The sequence below is a fragment of the Pleurodeles waltl genome, chromosome 1_2 (assembly GCF_031143425.1).
Source record: "Pleurodeles waltl isolate 20211129_DDA chromosome 1_2, aPleWal1.hap1.20221129, whole genome shotgun sequence".
NCBI lineage: Eukaryota > Metazoa > Chordata > Amphibia > Caudata > Salamandridae > Pleurodeles > Pleurodeles waltl.
Window position 1 is genome coordinate 162,573,728 of NC_090437.1, and position 14,912 is coordinate 162,588,639.

Consider the following 14,912-nt stretch of genomic DNA (forward strand, 5'->3'; position numbering starts at 1 on the left):
TTCAACTCAGGTAGCCAGGAGTCTGCTCCTAGCTGCCTGACCTGAACATGAAGAGTGTCTGTCAGGCTGACCTTTGATCAGCCTGGCAGACACCCTTCATGAGGGGCAAAATGTGGGGGGCGTGGCCACTCCGCCCTGAAGGACAGGCCACGCCTGCCTTTCAGCCAGGGAGACGTTCTGGACCCATTTTCATTAGCAGATCATATTTTTGTAATGGAAAGACACAAGGCAAGAGGTGTCTGGGGAGAATTTGTTTCACACCTCTCTTGCTACCTGACCTTCTGCCCGCACCAACTGCAACTCCGTGACCCCTAACCACAAGATCACTAAAAAACAGCTGGGCTGTAAAACTATCTGCCCTCGCCAGATCTTGGCAAGAGGTGCCCCGGCGCGCATGGTGCATTGCAGCAGTGCCGTCACAGCGCAGGATATGCAGGGCCCGCAGGTCTGCTGATGTTTACAGAGGCATGTTTACCCACCCGCCACAAGGGCAGCCACTTCAGCTGCACTCAAGTAGGAGTATTATTCAGACATAAACAGCAGAAAACTGATCCCAGCGCCCATACATCGAAAGTAGTACATTTCGGCTAAGAACGGGGTCTGTTCCCAGCGCTCTCCAGTCCAGTCATCGTTTGACATGAAACACATTGTTTATCTATTGTGCATTTTACAAAGTGCTACACATATACAAGGCCACTTCAGAGCACTAGTAGTAAGATAAATATAAAACACAGTGCATTAATAAATACTTGAATAAGTAAATCAGAGAGTGACGGCCCCAAAAGACGTGTCCCACCTCTCCAGGGAATAACAGTGTGATTAGGGCCAGGGCACGCATTTTTTCTAGGGTGATTTTCAGACCGATAGCGTATACTTTTTCCATATAGGAACCTCTTAACTGTGCTATGATAGTTATATTTTAAACGGGGTTTGGAGATTGCCCCACACAACTCCTTGCGCAAAATCTATTTATTGTTTCAACTTCCCAATAACAAGAAAGAAATTGATTTCGCGAATTTCATGACAATATTCAACTGCTTAATAAAAACGAGTTAGAGATAATAGCGTTGTAAACTCCTAACCGGACTTTTCTTGCCCCATAAACTGAAAATGAAAAGTAATACAATTTCACATAAGGGAGCTTATTTAAAGCTCCACTCCAAAAGTAAACAAGCATTTGAAATGCAACGGGTCTTGCATTTCTCTGAGTTAGAGCTATTAGCAGTTGTAAACTTCCAACCAGTCTTGTTTTGCCACATTAAATGGAAAAAAAGAGCGCGATTGCGCTGCTACAGTTCACTCGCAATGTGCAAAAGTGCAATTGTCTATGTAACCGCCAAATGTGCAATTAACTATATAACAGGGTCAATGTCAAGCAAAGCGCTCGACTTCTACCAAGCAAGATCGCGCTGCGAAAAAAGATAAAAAGTAGTCCACAAACCAGACGGAAAACAGCAAGCATTGCATGTTTTCAGTACTTGGTCACTGCGCTCGAGGAGGGCTAACCACCGGAAAAAGCATGACATATGCATGCCTTCCACTAATGAAAGCAAGCAGATTTTAAAAGGCAAGCCCACGAACCAATGAAAGACACTGACGTGACATGGACGGGGCTCCGAGCCCTTTTCTAACTACTAAAGCGCCTTGCAAGCGATACGCATGCGCAAGCACATGCGATGCAGACTCGTTCCTAAAAAAACTAGCTCGATCGCACTGTGTAAAACCTTGAATTTGCGAAGGAGCTCTAGGATAAATAATAGAATTAGACTGGTAGTCATGAAAGCCGTTCAACTACTGCCCAGCGAGATCGTGCTTTCTACGAAATAAAAAGTAGTCCAGAAACCATACAGAAAACATGGAGCCTCGTATATTTTCAGTAATTTGCCGGTGCGCTTAAGGATGGCTAAGCACAGGAAAAGGCATGGTGTATGCATGCCTTTCACTTATGAAATCAAGCGAATTTTAAAAGGTAAGCCCACGAACCAATGAAAGTGATCAGCGTAACATGGGCGTGGTTAAAAGCCCACAGCGAGATTACAACAGGGACCACAGCGCTTGCATGCTCAACCCCAAAAAGGGTAACAAAGGTAGAAAGCAAGGATGCAAAAGAACCTGCAAGAGCAAAATAAATAGCCAGGATGTATAGGAGGGTAAAAGGAGGAGGCATGAGATGGAATCAAGACCAGGCAGTCTTTGTGTTCAGCAACCGTGGCATTGAACAGCACTTATTGTTGTTGTTTTTTTAGCAAATTAAAGGGCATATTTATACTCTGTTTGCGCCGGATTTGCATCTTTTTTTTTACGCAAATCCGACGCAAAACTAACTCCATATTTATACTTTGGCGTTAGACCCGTCTAGCACCAAAGATCTTGGAGTTTGCGTAATTTTTTAGCGTGGACACCTTCCTTGCGTTAATGATATGCAAGGTAGGCGTTCCCGTCTAAAAAATGACTCCGAGGCATGTGCGCCGTATTTACACTCCCGGGCAAAAATTACGCCTGGGAGTGGGCGGGTAAAAAAAAATGACGTCCAGCCGCTTTAGCGTAATTTTTTAACGCCTGGTCAGAGCAGGTGTTAAGGGACCTGTGGGCTCGGAAGGAGCCCAGAGGTGCCCTCCCATGCCCCCAGGGACACCCCCTGCCACCCTTGCCCACCCCAGGAGGACGCCCAAGGATGGAGGGACCCATCCCAGGGAACTTAAGGTAAGTTCAGGTAAGTATATATATTTTTTTTTTGGGTGGCATAGGGGGGCCTGATTTGTGCCCCCCTACATGCCACTATGCCCAATGACCATGCCCAGGGGACAGAAGTCCCCTGGGCATGGTCATTGGGCAAGGGGGCATGACTCCTGTCTTTGCTAAGACAGGAGTCATTTAAATGGGGGTTGGGAGTAAAAAAAAAATGGCGCAAATCGGGATGAGGCGAAAATTTTGCCTCAGCCTGACTTGCCCCATTTTTTGACGCCCAAGCTCCATTTTCCCCTACGCCGGCGCTGCCTGGTGTAAGTCATTTTTTTTTACGCACACCAGGCAGCTCCGCCGGCTAACGTCATTCCATAAATAAGGCGCCCGCATGGCGCTTTGGAATGGCGTTAGCCGGCGTTAAATTTTTTGACGCACAACTGCGTTGGCGCAGTTGTGCGCCAAAAAGTATAAATACGGCCCTAAGGGTTTTTGTTGCTATGTGTAACAATAAGGTATGCCTTATACTCATGATGGGTCACGCATTTGCCATGACACTCTTCAAGTTAATTATTGCCAATTGTACTTTTGGCAAAGATAAGTGAAAGGTTTCTATGCGCTAACACAATATTTGTTTTCTGTCCAATGAGAACGCCACACGAATTTCTCAACAAAGAGGTTGACTATTACAAGGGCTAGGTATTATAAATTGGTGTTGGATTTTTTTATTGCGTGTATGTCTCACTGCATGAGTGTGTCCCTTATATGCCTAGCACTACCCTCTGATATGCCTAACTGCTTGACCACACTACAAAAAAGAGAGCATTTGTGATGTTATTTGTGCCTCTATGATACCTCTGGGGATTGTTTGGACTGTTTACACAGTGTACCTCATTTTGGTCCACTACATAAAGGGCCAGCTTCCTACAGACCCCTAGGGAAATAATACTCAGAGACAACAGCATAATACTGCCCTGATCACTCCAAATTAAAATCATAGACCTCGCACGTGAGGGATGTAGACTAGTCTGTGGTCTCAAGCAATGCCACCTGTGCCAAATAACAAGCGTAAAGTCAAGCCCACCACCACTACAAATGTCAGCCATATCAGAAGAGGTGTGACACATTGTAGCAGCATACTTCTTTGGACCGTTAGCATCAGGGGAACAAGTCCTGGTTGTGAAAGAAGAATAGTCAAGATTTGCCATTGCCAAACAAACCTTGTCCACAAGTGCAAAAACAGTAATCCCGAAACTAGTTTAAATATTTGTGGAAGCTGGCATTCCAAAAACAGTCAAGATTGGCAATGGCCCCCATTCAAAGGGCAAGATTTTCCTGAGATCATGACGCACCTAGTCATCAAACTCTGCAAGATCACACCCCTGTGGCCACAAATCAACGGAATGGTGGAACATTTCATGAGAACTCTAAATAAAGAAGCACAGCAAGCAGACCAAGACCGCACATCACTACGGCAAACTCTCAGCACCGTCCTAGGAGAACATCACAGCACCCCACACCACACCACAAGACAGTGACGGTCCACACTGGTGAACAGAGGTAAACTCAGTCTTAAAACACCAAGCTGGAATAACTGATTAAACCAGGAGTGCACACACCAGTCTTAAAGAAATACAAGCTAAAGACACAAAGGCAAAGGAAAAAATGAAACAACATACAGACGACTGATGGAGGGCCAAAAACTCGAATATCGGCAAGGCAGCTAGGTTCTGCTAAGGCAGCAACCCATGGAGAAAATGTACACCACACATGAACCTTTTTCTTACAAGTAGCGGTGAAGAAAGGGACAGTGATCATCGCCAAGGGCCGAGACAAGCAAATAACATGAAACAGACAGTATCACAACCCAAACCAGGCAGACAACGAAAGGGCCAAAGGGGTCTCTGAGTGAAGGTGAGCTCACCTATAAAACATACAGAGCACCCAGAGACCTTTTCCAACATCCACACATCAAAGAGGTCAATCAAGATGCCCAAAAGCCTCAAAGAGGAAAACAGAGAATGAGAAAGAGGAAATTGAATAATTGTTTTCTAACTAAGGGGGAGATCGATGAGAAAGAGGAAACAGAACAAGCTTTTTCTAAATAGGTTGGGAGATGAATGACGCCAGAAAGAAAGAGGTCAGCAGCCTAGCTGTTGTCCTCAAAGAAGATCTTCCTGTGAGGGAGGGAACAGGAAGCATAGGAGGCAGAGCCAGGGGGAGGGAGGAAACAAGACGTGAAAGGACCAGCTCCTTATGCGGAGACCATATATGCATTAGTGAGGTCAGTTAAATAGAAGAAGAACATGATCACTCCTATGTCCTAGCATTATTGAAGAATATGGCTGTCAAGTGTGCCAGCAGCAGACAGAGAACCTCACAGACGTTTGACACGGTTGCTTTACTTCTAAAGCATTAGTAACAAATGTATACATTTTCTAGCAGGTGATTATGTTGTTGTGGAGCTGTATTTTTCTAATTTTTAATGGAGGCTGCTTGGCCCAAAGGTATTAGGGTGCTCTGCATCAGAGCCAGATTACATTACACACCTTCCCTTTTTTTCACGCAGTGAGATTAAGGGCTGGCTTTATAGCTAGGCGGGTTACTCTTTCACCAACATGATGGATATCATGTCTGCTGTATTACGAGTGCCATTGGGTATAATGTACTTGTAATATGGGGGACGGGATATCCATCACATTTGTGATGGAGTAAACTCTCCACCAAACTCTTAATCGCTGTGACCAAATTTGCAGCACCGGGCTGCGCCACTTTGGAAAAGCAGGGATGCGCTGTAGTTACAAATATACAGTGCACCCCTTTGCTAAATTTAGCTGCTAGCACCAACGGAGGCATCCTCGCACCATAGTGCAAGGGTGTCTGCGTTGAGGGCTGTGATTGTTTATGTACAGGAAGGTACCCCTTCCTGCACATAAACAGTCTACAATGATGATTTGGCACCTCTGTCTGCTGCAGGATGCAGCACACACAGAAGTACCAAATCGTTATTTTTGAATGATTGTTTATGTGCAGCAAGGGACACATTCCTGCAAATAAACAATCATTCACGGCCTTTTTCTCTTTCTATGTGTGCTGCAGAATGCAAAAACGAGGAGGAATAAAAGCGTTCCTCCTCGTTGTGCCATGCTAATGCCACCCCTGGTGTGGCATTAGTTTTTGGTGCTGCCACAGATTTACAATTTCTCGTAAATCTCGGGCAGCGTCAAAAGTAATGGGTGTTGTGGTGGACCGCCCACAGCCACACCTAATGCACGCCCCTCTGCCACAGAAAGCTGCTATGCAGGGGCCCATATTTACAAGGAGGTGTTAAGCCACAAAAAGTGGCTTAACACCTCCTTGTAAATATGCTGCAGTGAATAGTGCCATTGGTGCGTCGCTAAAAGTGACACTCCAGTGGCGCTAGGGCCTTGTAAATCTGGCCCACAGTTCTGTAAAGAGGACAGCAGACTCTCCTGCTGTGGCTCTCTTTTGTATGATACACCGACACAGCTCACAACCTTGAATCCACAAGGCTGTGAACTCCAATTACAAGTAAAACATTCAAAAGATGAGTGAACACAAATTGATTACAATGACTCCTCGCCCAGCTCTGTCATTTTCTCTACTCAGCTGAACAAAAAGCTGCCAACCGGTCTGTAATCCGGATTTGCTGTTTATCTGAAGGGATTAGATTTCTCAAGGCGATAATTCAGGTGAAAGTCTTCTCTGTGATTATCGTTAATCACAATGAACTCAAGGGCCCCACGCGCCTTCCATTAGCCCTCCCTCACTCATACTTTTCGAACTCGCAGAGTGGTTGGCTGACATGAAATTATCCAGTAGCAGGTCTTTGTTGAAAGGATGGCCTACCACCTGTAAGTTAACACTGCTCTGTTCTTCAAACGCACTCTATGGCGGGAAAAGGTTGAAGTTTCAGAGTTTACATAAAAAGAAAGACCAGTGCTTGGTGACTTCAACTCTCCTTATTATTTTCTGAACACCCACCTCTGCCAAGAGATTTGCTACTGTCCTCGAAAGTGACAGATCTTCGAGAAACCCTCTTTACTCATCACAGCTGTAGTGTCCTCTTGGACACTTTCCAGTGTTTCCACCAGCCACTCAGGTGAGGGATGGCTTTCACACTCAACCCCACACATCCATCACAGGTGTCACCAGTCAGGTGACCCTGCCAATAGAAAGGGGCCAGGCGCACATGCCTTATGCCAGTTCCCTACCGAGCATCCTGGTGTCCATGTGGTCATTCCACATAGCATGTGGGCCTAGGGCCCAGAACACTATAACAGTGATTTCAAAATTCCTAAGCTTTTAGACCAAGTGAAACCTCCCTGGCAATATTGCACAACGAAAATAGATCTGACTGTTGAGGAGCCTGCCATGCCCAGCCTCTCAGATGTCACAGAGAGGCCTGGAGATTGGGGGCAATCAACAGCTACTGCTATCTGCTCTGGCCTATCACGCTAAAACCCTCCCTATCCAGGGCTTGACAATGGGTCCATGATGACCAGCTGTGGATCCCCCGTAACACCTTTTTGTCCCCCAAGGATGGACTTAGGTACGTTCCTGGCACACAGCCAAAGGTACTGCTAAACCTATGAGCCACACACTGGGTGCCTGGTGGATCTACAGCAGGCCTTGTGCAAGAGCCCAAGTCACCAAGCAGAGTTGTTAGGAAAAATATCCCATATGATGGTGCCTCCCGGCACAACTCACAGCGGGAACAGACAGCGTTTTAGTTGTCTGGGGAAAAGGGAAGGACCCCGCTGTCTGCCACAGTATGTTCCTGCGTGAGCTGCCTTACTAATTTAGCCCCCTACTTAACATTAGCGTTAGCCAGGGATACGCATTAGAATACTTCTTATTGTTAACCAGGCCCTTTCGAGGGCAGAGAAATGGGTCAGACGCTACCCCAATTCGGTTCAATGAGTCAGATAATTTGGGGCCATATGTACGAACACTTTTTCCCATAGACACAGAATGGGGAAAAAGCTTTGCTACATCTGGCCCTTCGTAACGTAATTGTGACACTAAAGGATAAGAGTGGACTCTTTCTGAGATCCGTTCAACATCCACAGTTTGGGGGTTACTCACCCCTTCAGTTCCTCTCAGGGAATGGCTAGACAGACCTCTCAGTCACCCTGGGGAATGGAGGGCTTCTGGAGCTCCTAAGGACGCCATTTTAATAATGTACTCTGTCTAATAACACGTACTTCTTTATTCTTTAGATGCCAGCAGGTTACATGAACGTCTGTTATAATGATGCTTTTTTGGTCAACTTTCTCATGGTCCAGAATACAATACACCCAGCCAAGAGACACTCTCTCATCATGCATTCCAGCCTGAGGCGAGAGAAACTCAGAGACTAGGACATGGTGTTTGATGTACAGAAGACCCAGCACAACACTGGGTGCCACACACCTCCATTCTTATACAGAGAACACCAAACACAACTAAATTCTTACCGTCCTTGCAAAGACAGCACTACAGAAACATAACATATCAGAACCCTCCAACTAGTTCTCTCCTAGGACTGCCTGGCACACAAGACAGCATGATGGAGCCGGTATCACTCATTCTCGAAACATATTGGATCAATAAACAACTGTTGTTATGCTCAACCATAAATTAGACAAACAGTGCCACCATGTGGCAGACTATTATACCTGCAAGTGTTAATAAATAAGTGCTGGTGCTAAGCACCTTAAACAACTGGCTCAAATTAAGCAGTGGATTCCTTCCATCACTTCCATCACTGCATAGTGCTTCTTAAGTGAGTGCAAAATCATTTAATCCACTGTGTCTGAGAACACCTCTGTAGGACATAATATGTTGCAACACTCTGAAAATCCACATGACAACCAAGCATGGAACACATCACATCTTTGAACCACAGCCAACATTCAAGGCTTCAATAGTCATCATCTATTCTCACAGAAGGCATGAAAAGCTCTTTATCTATTTCAACAGATGCTGGGGTGCTAAACGATAACAAGCATTGGGAAAGACAGTGGGACTCACCTTAACAGGCATTATTTGAACTGTTGACTTTGCCAATGCTTGTTGCTGAGCTGAATAGCATTGACAACAAGAACGAATGCTTCTGTTGCTGATGCTAAAAGGAAAAGGGAAAGTGGCCTGCCTTAGCATCATGACACATTCGTGCATGCATCACTATGCATGTGTACGTATGCTTCACGATGCTGCCATTTTGTTTACTTTTGATTTTTCATGCCAAAATGGCCTATACTAGTTTTGGAAAAGTACATTTAAACAAATTGTGTGAAATCGCGCAATATTAAAAGGAGTGAACTGGCAAAACAATTGTAAATGTGTGCCTTCAGAAAAAGGGAAAATGTTAAAAATATATATAACATTGCGGGGAGGGGCAGAGGGAAGAAACATTGCTGCTGCAAGAGCAGCTGAAAGAAAGCTGAACGAAACATGGTGGAGTGTGAGAGGTAATGGATGAGCTGAGCTGGGAACCACATGGAGAGCACCGGGGTGGAGATGTGAGGGGAAAGCATGACACAGGAGAGAGAGCACAAAGAATCGTGCACTTCATGAAGTGCTGTAGAAAAGGAGAGAGTTAGCCTCGTTGTCAGCCGTAGAAGGACACGTCTTCCAATCAAAAGAATGTTAAAAATCTATGCTCCGCTAAATAGACAAAGACAAAAAGAGGTAAAATTAAAGGCATGGAATAAGAAGTAATTATACAAGATTGTGACAAGCAAAGGGCTAACCAAGAGACCAATGTATGTACTGGTATTGTACACGGAACGCGTTTAGACAGCAGTCCACTAAAATCTGTATTTAGATGAGATCCAACGAGTCTTGAACACAAATAGGTGCTTTGTGACAAGAAAGGCTGTGGACACATGAAACAAACAGAAGAGGCAGTGGTCAGGCTATTATACGAGTGTGTGGATGGAGCAATGGTAGTTCGTGTGTACACAGTCTTGCTTTGAGACATCCAATCAACCACACTAAGTTGTGATATGGCACATTCTGGGTCCACTAAGGAAAATGGATATTGCTTATTTGGTGACCTTACAGCTCAAAGTACAGTCACTTGAGTGTTCATTCACAATGAAAACATTCAACACAGAAAAGTGTTATTCTCTCAGTTCTTTGCGCGTTCCTTTCCTCAGTGCAGCAGTTCCAGTTGCTGTAAAGTAGCAGCAAATAAATTAGTTCTATGTGAAATGTGACAACTGCGACCAGACCAACGGTGTATGCCTACCAACCAAAACACCTTTAACCCCTTCGCTGCCAGGCCTTTTCCCCCTCAGGTGCAAGTTTTTTTTTTGGCTATTTGGGGCAGTTCGCGCTCAGGCTCTCATAACTGTTTGTCCACATAAGCTACCCATGCCAAATTTGCATCCTTCTTTTCAATATCCTAGGGATTCTAGAGGTACCCAGAGTTTGTGGGTTCCCCTGAAGGAGACCAAGAAATTAGCCAAAATACAGCGAAAATTTAGTTTTTTGAAGAAAGAAAATGGGAAAAAAGGGCTGCAGAAGAAAGCTTGTGTTTTTTTTTCCTGAAAACGGCATCAACAAAGGGTTTGTAGTGCTAAAATCACCATCTTCCCAGCTTTCAGGAACAGGCAGACTTGGTATCAGACAACCACATTTTTTAACACAATTTTGGCCTTTTACTGGGACATACCCCATTTTTACTATTTTTTGTGCTTTTATCCTCCTTCCAGTTAGTGACAGAAATGGGTGTGAAAACAATGCTGGATCCCGGACGCTAAACATTTCTGAAAAGTAGACAAAATTCTGAATTTAGCAAGGGGTCATTTGTGTAGATCCTTCAAGGTTTTCCTACAGAAACTAACAGCTGAAATAAAAACAATATTGAAATTGAGGTGGAAAAAACAGCCATTTCTCTCCACGTTTTACTCTGTAACTTTTTCCTGCGATGTCAGATTTTCAAAAGCAATATACTGTTACATCTGCTGGACTGTTCTGGTTACGGGGATATATAGGGCGTGTAGGTTCATCAAGAACCCTAGGTACCCAGAGCCAATGAATAAGGTGCACCTTGCAATGTGTTTTCATTGCGTACTGGCTATACAGCAATTTATTTGTTAAAATATAAAGAGTCAAAAATAGGTATCAAGGAAACCTTTTTATTTCCAAAATGGGCACAAGATAAGGTGTTGAGGAGCAGTGGTTATTTTCACATCTCTGAATTCCTTGGTCCCCATGCATGTGAATTTCAGTGCATTTCTCAAATAGACGTCTTTTTTACACACTGTCTTACATTTGGAAGGAAAAAATGTATAGAAAGACAATAGGTAATAATACTTGCTCTGCTTTTCTGTGTTTCCCCAAGTCTCCCAATAAAAATGGTACCTTACTTGTGTGGGTAGGCCTAATGCCCATGACAGGAAACGCAACATGGACACATCACATTTTTACATTGAAATCCAATATGTTTTTTGGAAAGTGCCTAGCTCTAGATTTTGGCCTCTAGCTTAGCCGGCACCTAGGAAAACCTACCAAACTTGTGCATTTTTTAAAACTAGACACCTAGGGGAATCCAGGACTTGTGGGGCTTTACCCAGAATCCTTTGCAAACCTCAAAACTTAGCAAAAAAACGCTTTTTCCTCACATTTTGGTGATGGAAAGTTCTGGAATCTGATGAGAGCCACAAACTTGCTTCCACCCAGCATTCTCCCAAGTCTCCCAATAAAAATGGTACCTCACTTGTATGGGTAGTCCTAGTGCCCGTGAGAGGAAATTCCCCAAAACACAACATGGACACATCACATTTACCCAAAGAAAACTGACCTGTTTTTGCAAAGTGCCTAGCTGTGGATTTTGGCCTCTAGCTCATCCGGCACCTGGGAAAACCTAGCACACCTGGACATTTCTGAAAACTAGACACCTGGGGTAACTTGTGATACTCTCACCAGGTTCTGTTACCCAGAACCCTTAGCAAACCTCAAAATCTGGCCAAAAAAAACACCTTTTCCTCATATTTCGGTGATAGAAAGTTCTGGAATCTGAGAGGAGTCACACATTTCCTTCCACCCAGCATTCCCTCAATTCTCCCGATAAAAATGGTACCTCACTTGTGTGGGTAGACCTAGTTCCCACAGCAGGAAATGTCCCAAAAAACTATGTGGACACATCAAAATTAACAAATACAAAACTACCTGTTTTTGCAGGGGGCACCTGCGTTTTTGGTCCTGGGCTCAGTAGCCATCTAGGGAAACCTACCAAACCCAGACCTTACTGAAAACTAGACACCCGAGGGAGTCCACGAAGGTGTGATTTGCGTGTATCCCCCAGTGTTCTCTTACCCAGAATTCTCAGCAAACAACAAATTTAACTAAAAAAATCACATTTTTCAACATTTCTGTGTGGAATCACCGCACCAGCACAAATTGGCTGCCCCACAATGTTCCCCTCAGTCTCCTGATAAAAATGATACCTCACATGTGTAGGTGGGCCAAGTGCCTGTGACAGGGAAGAGCCAAAAACATGTCGAAATTGAGGGGGAACCAAAGCGGGTTCAAAAGGGCAGTTTGGAAAAAAACATTTAAAGGCTAACAAGTGGGGCAGACTTTTTATTGGTATAGATGCGCCAATGCTGGGTACTAGGAATTTTGTGGATTCCCACAAATTCCAGAAGGTTCCATCACAAAAATATGGGGAAAATGTGTGATTTCAAGCACAGTTGGGGGTTTGCAGGGCATTGTGGGTAGGAAAATGGTGCGGGGTACATGTGAAGCACACCAACGTGGACTTACCCAGATGTTTAGTTTTCAGATGTGTCTAGGTCACGCAGATTTTTTTTACATCGCAGCGTCCCAAAGTCCCAAAAGTGCAGCCCTCACCATTCTAAATGATACGATTTTGAGAGTTAGACAAGCTCTAATGGCCCAAATGTAAAACCAAACCCAAAATAATCAAACGTCCTCTTGCTTGCCATTGGGATAAGATCTTTTAGTGTGCAGGGGGAGAGCTGAAAGACTGTTACCCCCTTTAGTTGGGGTGGGGGCATAACCATGCCCATACAGGTTGGTAGCCACCACCCCACGATTGTTTTAAATTCCCTGGCATCTAGTAGGTTTTCTGCCCACCGGGGAGTGGATCGGGGGTAATTGCCCCAGAACAACTTTGTCCCCATTTTTTAAAAATAAAATAATTCCCTGGTCGCTGCTGGGCTTTCAGATCGGCCTAATAGAAATAGGCTGATCTGCCCCCAAGGGGGCAGAAATGGTCTAAAATAAAATTGCCCCCCGGGCAGCGACCCTTGCCTAAGTGGTCGCTCACCATGTGTACATTTCTTTTTTTAAATCCCTGGTGCCATTAATGGCTCAAGTGCAGTAAATGCTACACCTAAATCCCCCGCTGTGCATGTAAATTCACTAAGAGAAAATATTTTTCCAAATATTTTTCACAAAAATGAAACACTGTAGATTGAACATTGTGCTCAAATTTGGCACCTAAAAGATAATTATTTTCTAACTAGACAGGGTTCACATGGCTCTCTCGATTACCCCACCATCCAGTGTTTGAGCGTTAGCCCTACACAACAAATATGAGTCTTGCTACACTCCTGAAGTACTCCTTGATGTGGCTTGGATTTTGAGGGAGGCACTGAGGTGTGACCTTAACATGGAGTTTCCCTTAAATGGTTTTACCAACCATTGCAATGAAACTACATTGACAGAAGAGGAATGAATTTACATATGGGAAGTATTTGTGTGCTAGGTGATTCTCTCTCACGGGCATGCTGTGGTGATGGGTGTCCATGCAGGTCTGTGATGGGGGTCTACGGATTGTTGTGGCATGCAGGGCTAGGTATTGGGATGGGTGGGTTGTGATAGTGGAGTATATGTGAGGTGGTGGAGTGATGGGGTGAGGGTAGGGGTAGGAGTTTGTGATGGCATGCAGATAGGGTGGGGGATATAGTTGTAAAGATTTGACTTACCAGAGTCCAGTCTTCCTGCTACTATTGCAAGGCCCTCAGGATGCACCATCGCCAAGACTTGCTCCTCCCATGTTGTTAGTTGTGGGGGAGGAGGTGGGGGTCCACTGTCAGTCCTCTGTACAGCTACCTGGTGTCTTGCTTCCACGGAACGCACCTTCCCCCCTTTTTCTGGGGGGCTGTCCCATGGCATTGACCCTGTCCACGATTCTCCGCCATAGCTCCATCTTCCTAGCAATGGACGTTTGCTGCACCTGTGATCCGAATAGCTGTGGCTCTGAAAACCTGGGGTGTCTTTGGGGTGCCATGGATATGGTATGAGTGATATGTGTGAGGTGATGTGTGGGGTGATGTGTTGTGGTGTGTGCTGTGAGGTGCATGGATGGTGTATGGGTGATGGTGTTCTGTGGCTCAGATTGAGTGGGTGCTCCTGGCCTGTCTCTCTCTGTTTGCTATCTTTTTTTCCACTGAAAGGGTTGTGGGTAATGTGGGTGGGTGTTTTATAGTGTTGTGGGTGTGTGTGTGTGACGGGTGTAAGTGTGTCAGGCGTGTGGAGTTTGAATTATCCAATGTGGTAGAGTTTTGTTAGTGTGTATGTATTATGAGTGCGGCGGTGTGTACCGCCAATGGTTTACCGCAGATGAAAGACCGCCGTGGGATTCGTGGGTCCTGATACTGTGGGTGTATTCCTGTTAGCGTAACGGTGTGGGTTTTGGTACCGCCAATCTAACGCTGACCTTTGGTCTAGCAGACTTGTGTGGGTGTCTGTATAGTGGTGGATTTCTCTGTGTGGGTCATAATACCCGTAGCGGTATACCGCCGCGGTCACGGTATGTTCGCGGCCGTCAGCATGGCGGTAGGTGGCATTTACCGCTAGGGTTGTAATGAGGGCCTTTTTGTGATCTAATGTTATGAATGTAAAGTGTTGCACTTGAGCCCAATTTTGAAGTGCATTCACTGTAGGACTAGAGATTCATATACATTGTGTGCCTTAATCTTACTAAATGAACTATAGTTTAAAGAAAGAAGATAAAAACCATTCTCATGTTATCGAAATGTATTAGCCCTTAAACAAGAAGAAATTATGAAACGTGGATTGTTTTCACCTTTGAATTTAAATATAGTTCTCAGGCACATTTGTCCTCATGTATTTTGAATTGTATTCCGTTTACTTAAACTATAACATTAATTTGAACTTATGTACTGGCATTTTAATTTATTTGGAGTTACATGTGCAAAGTGACACACATTTTAAATATGCACAAT